Genomic DNA, 7,290 nt, shown 5'->3' with positions numbered 1-7,290 from the left:
AAATATTCTTTGAAATTAAAAAAAATTTTATCACCCTTATTGATGAATTGCCTTCTATGTCTTGATCACAAAATATGTTGATTTCCAGCAAATTAAAAAATAAAAGTGAAGAGTAAAACACAGATAAAAATAAATCTAGGCTTGCTTGTCTTCTGCCACTTTATTAGAACAAATAATCCAAGCTACTTTTTGTCGCTTACTAAGATAACTTCTTTATTCTTAATATAAATACTTATTCTTTGGGATACCAGCAGTTTTGTTTCTTCCCTTCTTACTGTGGGTTGAGGGAAGAGTGCCCACCTTAGTTCGTCATGTTTGTGGAAGTTTTCTCCTGCAGAAGGGTGTGGATAATTTTTTCACTGTTAACAGTAACTATAGAGTTGAAAGGCCAATAAAATGGCTAGTAGAGGTGGGAATAAAAAGAAAAGAGTGAATTTGCTTTAAGAAAGAAGGAAGTGGAGGTATATTCATCTCATCATATTTATTGTCATATTTCTCATGAAATGGCATTTTGTGATGTATAAAAATATTTGTTTTTGCTAAACTTGCCTGCTTAATTGCTGTTCTGGCCTTGATAGTTTGGGATTTGTCAGCTAAGGTCTTTTCCTTCATCTTTGTTACAAGCTAACGAGCCTATTCTCTAAAGTATGTGCCTATTAGCAACCCTTAGGTTAGAGTGGTGGTAAGTTTTTGAGATGTGGAGGAAATAAACATACTTGTTATGCACTTAATAAATGATGGGTACTGTGCTAGGCTTATTGAATTCTTTGTTGCAGAAAATCCATACAATACTTCTAATGGAAGACTTCATTTTTTTTTAAGTTTATTTATTTTGAGCCAGAGTGAGTACGAGAAAGGCAGAGAGAGAATCCCAAGCAGTCTATGCTCACAGCATGGAACCCAGAGCCTGAAGTGGGACTTGAACTCATGAATGGTGGTATCATGACCTGAGCCAAAATCAAGAGGCAGGCACTTAACCAACTGAGCTCCTCAGGCACTCCTAATGGAAGACTTTAAAATTAAGTTGATGTGCCTGTGTTAATGGCCTTACATCAGCAAACACCACAATAAGTAGATTATCCAGTTGAGTGGCTAATGGCTTCAACTTCAAAAGCCATCTTTCTGATACTAGTCTCTGGAAATAAATTTTCTGGGGGATTTACTAGTGGTGTGTTCTTTAAAAAGATTACAATGTTTTGAACACAAGTGTGAAGAAGGCAAAAGAATTTTTTAAAAATCACTTAAAAATTACATAAGTAATGCATAAAGATGTTATATAAAATAAAGGCTAAAAAATTTTTTTTTAACTCCTATCCCCACCCCTCTGAATAATATCAATGTCAGATTTCAGACAGGAGGAAGAGTACAACTAGATGTTTTAATAGTGTAGTAATAGGAATAGGTTAATTTGATACTGGAGAACAAAAAACTCAGAAAGGGAACACTGACATAGATAACTATAGGAAGCAAGTACCATGTCTGGAGCTGAGGGAATGGAAGATAGAGGTTGAGATTGCTAGAAACTAGAAGCTTGGAGGAAAGGTTCTATAGAGCAGGGACTTGGGGACATTTGAGGAAAGGGTATTGTCAGTATTGGGTAATGATGAGAAGAAGCTGGAGGCTGGAACCAAGTGCTGCCACTGGAATGATGAATTTTTGCCCTGGACATGCGGATAGGAGCAATAAGCAAACAGGAAACAGCAGGATTCTTTCCCCTGCTGCCTTTCTTTTTCACTCTTCTAGTCCTCCCTAGTGAAGCCCAAGAAAAATTCAGCTAGCAAAGGAGAAATGTTGTTTACAGAGGTCCAACCCCTGTATTTTGTAGTTAAGTATAGAATTGTGGTTTGGAGCTATGGAGAAAAGATAGCTTAATAACCAGCACAATTGGCCATATATATTTTTTATCATTGGAACTAGGTTATTAGTGTAGGGGGTTGAGGGAGACTGTCATTTATGTTTGGGGCAAAAGGTGTTCAAAACTGGCTTAGGCAAAGTCTGAGATCTGGATACTTGATCTCTGAGGATAGTTACCATTGTTAATTTAGAGAAGATTATGTGTTTTCCTTTACACTTAGAAGAAACTATAGAAATAAAAGGTTTTTTTTCACATGAATATTGTATGTATGCTGTGTAGCTAAGTTTTATAAAGGAAATGTCTTTTTAAAAATTTAGTAACATTAAGTGCTGCAGTGTTCCAGACACACATAGGTATGTACATATATTATAAATTTTAATCTTAATAAACTTCTGGGATAGATACTATTAGATTGACTTTATTCTACACACAAGAAAGCCAAAAGCTTACAGGGTTTAAGTTATTTGTTCCAGGTAACAGGAATTGGAATTAGAATTTGGTCCTAAGCTTTTTCTGACTCCAGGTCTATTCAGAACCACTAGATTATACTTTCTTACAGTAACTTTTATGGAGTATCTCAAGGTATAAAGGATCACACTTTAAAAAATATAAAACTAAAAGAATCTGGAATTCAGAAGCTCAGTAGCAAAAGCATTGATTAAACATGTATGCTTAATCTAGCATGGCATTCATTTTATTATGTGTTATTCCTTGGGAGTTAGTGTTTGGTGCCATACCTCTAGAAGCTAATAATCTTAGTTGATAGTTATAGGGCAGCGCATTGAAAAACTAGATGTTTGGGAAAGAAACATATTAATTGAAAATACAATATTAAGCAAATACTTATAGAGAAAGTACATGTTGAGTAGTGAAGACTCAAAGCATTGTCATTTTGAGAGTGGCGCCTGGGTGGCTTATCCCATTAAGTGTCCAACCTCAGGTCATGATCTCATGATTCATAGGTTTGACCCCCTGTGTCAGGCTCTGTGCTGACAGCTCAGAGCCTGGAGACTGCTTTGGTGTCTGCCTCCCTCTCTCTCTGCCCCTCCCCCACTCTTGCTCGGTCTCTCTCTCTCTCTCTCTCTCCCTGAAAAATAAAGATTAAAAAAATTTTGTTTTTAAAAACATTGTCAATTTGAGAGTAAAATTTAGAACATTTTTTTCCAATTTGCCTTTGTGGAAAAGATTGGGGGAGGGAGAATTGATTGAATGAAGAAAAAACTCTTAAATTCTTAGTAAGGAAAGGAAGGAAGCTTGGGTTTAGGAGTTCGGTTGGTAAGAGTATGTGTGGGAGGGTCTTTGAGACATCAAGCTGGAGAGGAGGAGGGTTTATGGATTGGACATGATACTCTAAAGCAAAGCTCTTCTAGGTCTCAGTGGAGGTGCATGTGTTAGAGAAGGGGTCAGTATAGGTCATTTTAATAGCAGAATGGTGAATTGTTCAGGATTTGGGTTGCAAGCAGGAATTCTTGGAATGCAGCATGGCAGTCATGTGGATGACAGTTTAGTTAGGTCTTGGAGATCTTGGTTAATTAAGCAGGCTAGGTTCACCCATATCCAGTTGAAATAGATCATTTGTTTACATTTCCTGATTCTGTGTTCAGTATCTGTTGTCCTATAGTTAAAGCATTCATTGAAAGCTTCATCTAAGACTGAAAGTTTGCCAAGTTAAATATAAAACTAGTGAAATCAAATCTTTTATCTGAGATAATATATTTACATTCGAGTTACCTCTGTGAGGTGTGCTCTGTTAAGTAAATCATTAATAATATTATCTGCCTACAAAAACCCAAATTATCCTTTTCTTCAGAACCCTGGAAACCTGTATGTCTTGTGCTAGTCTGAGAATATGTAAGATATTTTTTCATTATATGATAATTTTAGGAAGATTACTGACATTTTATAGAATCAAAGATCAGCAGGGTTACTTTCATCTTATACTTAATTAAAAATATTTTAAAGTGGGTTTTTATTCTGTAATGAAAGAAATAAGGATACTTAATGGAATCCCTGGAGTCCGACATTTCTGCTTTTAATATGCTTGTAACATTTGTCCAGCACACCACTGTGTTCTCTGAAAAGAGCGATCATTTTCACTGTATGGCGTTAAGATAGGCTATATCCCCAAGGTCTTCCAAAAGGTCTATGTAAGCCTGACAGGAAACGTGTACTGTTGTAGAACATAAATTCTGGCAACTTACTGATGCAAGCCTACTCCTGATGGATGGCTCTTTAGAGTAAAAATCACTCTACATATATCAGCTAAATGCTAAGTGATAAAAATATTTCCAAATCATATTCCGTATCATTGAGGACCTCCTGAAATTTAACAGCAGGTTAAAGATTTGGGGTTGTCCTACTGAGGAGCAATCTTTTGCTAGAAAATATGCATTTGCTTGTCTTGGAAGTTCATTCATTGAAAGTCCCTGCCAACCAGGTAGATTTAACCATATTTTAAGCAAGATCTGTTTTCTTTTTGCATTTTCCATTAAGATAAAGTGTTCAATTAAATCTGAAATAGCTGGCCCTAAACTAAACTTTCCAGGGGACCTTTTCTATACCAGTCTTGCTGGGAGATAATTGTTATTAATCTAAGTCCTAAGGGATGGTGGAACATTGTTCAACATTGGCAATAAAAAACAAAACTCCCTCAAAGAGGAAAAAAAAAAGCAAGATTTGGATTCTAAAATTTTGTATGAAGAACCCTTCAAATCTAATTGGTTGGTTTCACTGCTATAGCAAAGATTTAAAAGATAAAAACTGGGAAAGATTTAAAGAAATTAGAAAATGTAATATCTATCCTATCTACTTATTTGGTTTTGGGAAAAATAGATTATACTTGTGAAAAAAAATTTAATGTTCTTTTTTGAGAGAGAGAGCATGGGCCGGGGGGGTGCAAGAGAGGGGGACAGAGGATCTAAAACGGGCTCTGCACTGGCAGTAGTGAGCCCGATGTGGGGCTCAAACTCCTGGACCATGAAGTCATGACCTGAGCTGAAGGTGGATGCTCAATTGACTGAACCACCCAGGCCCCCCAAAAATATTTTTTGAATTGCAAAATTAAAACATAAATTGTTACAATTAAGCTTGTCCTATAGTTAGAATTATTGGTCTATGGGTCCAAGTGAACTATAGTTCTGTAATCTTATACTGGTAATTCTGGAATCTGCAAGGCCTCTTGGGGACTCTTGGGTGTACCCAGACCCAAGTAGCTAGGATATGCTGGGACTAAATTTTAAACCCACATTACTTTATTCTTTGGAGTATTCATAAGCATATAAGCAAGCCAAGTGGAAGTCTGTTTGAAGGAAGTATTCTTAGAGAACCTGGTATCTCAAAGTAGATAATTATATAAATCATATACTGTTAACATCTGGTGGAAGTAATACTGTTAACTATTTCCATTTGGTCAAAACAAGCTTAAAAATCATAATTTGTTTTTCTACTAAGTAACTACAGTCAAAAGATTTTTTAAAAATTATCTTAAAACTTAATCTTGATTTTTATCAGCTATTGGGGTCTTCACATCTAAAGGGTTAATTCATGTGAAAAAGAGAAAAGGCAAACCTTTTCTGAAAAGAGCTTTGTTTCTATTTAAAATTTGTATCTTGTCTTTTTCTAAAGAAGTACCTATAACAAACATCTCTAGACAAATACAGTAAGATTATTAAGTTAGAAACAGTAGATCACAAACCAGATAGAAGGAAGAAGAGACAAAGTCAACTGCAGTTATTTGAGGTTAATTTAAACCCTGAAATTAACTGTGGCTAAAAGCAGAGACCTCAGACTTATATTTTCATTACAAATTGCTGCTTTTTACCACTTTTGCTCTCTCCTTCTTCCCTTGTCCCCCCAGGATAGAGAAGTGTTAACTGAAGCAGCTTTCATTGAAGTGAGGGTCAGAACCTATAGCAGCCCTCCTCATTCTTCAGCATCCCCCTGCCCCAACTCCCAGCACCATGAGGAAGGGAAAATGCTAGTCCCTTGCTATACCTTAGTGTTGTTAATCTAGTTAACAACTGATTCAAGAAACTTGTTCCAGGAATCCACACTGAGGTTAAAGATGAGTGAGGGCCAAAAGGTGAAAGAGCGCTTGACTTAGAATATGACTTACAGTATTGATGTAGAAGTTTCTAAAGTGCTGATTAATTCACATACTCATTATTTGCGTAATGACCCACTCCATATTCTAATTTCTAAGGAAAATCTAAAAACATGAAATTAAAGGAAAGTAGAATTGCTATATTGTTTGGCCTTGTATCTTAAAACACGGCTTAAGATTCTGAGAAATTAAGCATTGAGGAATGCGCTATATCAATAGTTGGTCAGGGGTTCCTAGGCCTCAAGGAAGCCAGAGATTTGGGAGTGCTGTGGGAGAAACTGGCAGGAGTTGGAATGAGGAGTGGCAGAAAGACACTGATGGCAAAGGACTGCTGAGTAGTTACTGGCTTGTGTGTTCAAGTGATTTATAGATTTACAATCTGATCTTGGATGTTCTGGGATATCCAGGACCTCAGGGTGTGGGGGAACAGCTAAAGAAAGACTGTATCTTCTAAATTTGTTTTTGCCTTGGTACTGACTCTGACTGACCTCAGTTTTCAAAAGGTTACAGAATGAAATCTGAATTTCATACTGTTCTAAGGTGATTGTGGGTGGCCATCTACTGATGGAATTGAACAGGAACACGTGATTCTGGTTTCATTTCAAGACCTGTTTCATTCCTGCATCTGATTGTGCTTTCAAGCCTAAAGGTCTCATTTGCCTTGTATACATTAATAGATACAGACCACTAAGAGGAATCATTAGCTAGATTCATGTAACTTATGAATCTAATTTTTAAAAGTGTTATTGTGTTGCATATTCAATTATGTTAATCTATTAACTAAATCTTTGTTTTGAGGCGCCTGGGTGGCTCAGTCGGTTAAGCCTCCGACTTCAGCTCAGGTCATGATCTGCAGTCCAGGGGTTCCAGCCCCGTGTCGGGGTCTGTGCTGACAGCTCAGAGCCTGGAGCCTGCTTCGGATTCTGTGTCTCCCTCTATCTGCTCCTCCCCTGCTCACACTTTGTCTCTCTCTCTCAAAAATAAACATTAAAAAAAAAATTTAGATCTTTGTTTTGAGGGTGTTCTTTTTTGGGGGAGGGGTTTTGATTCTGATAATTATGAATGTATTAAGAACAGATTTATACGTAGAGCAGATGCCATTCAATCCAGAGGCCTTCTAATCTCCACCTTTAATCAGCCAATTCTTCTCTTAAATTTTTCCCTATGCATTTTTTTCAAGGAAGGATGTACTTAATCTCTTAAAATTAGAATAATGATTTAGAAAGACAGAAAAATGGGACAAAATATATTTTCAACCTCCACCAGGGGGACCTATTGCTGCAACTAAAAAATTAAATCTGAGAAAACATGCATTTCATATGCCAATTACATG

Source organism: Panthera uncia (assembly GCF_023721935.1).
Source record: "Panthera uncia isolate 11264 chromosome A1 unlocalized genomic scaffold, Puncia_PCG_1.0 HiC_scaffold_17, whole genome shotgun sequence".
Classification (NCBI taxonomy): domain Eukaryota; kingdom Metazoa; phylum Chordata; class Mammalia; order Carnivora; family Felidae; genus Panthera; species Panthera uncia.
This window is presented reverse-complemented; position numbering follows the sequence as displayed.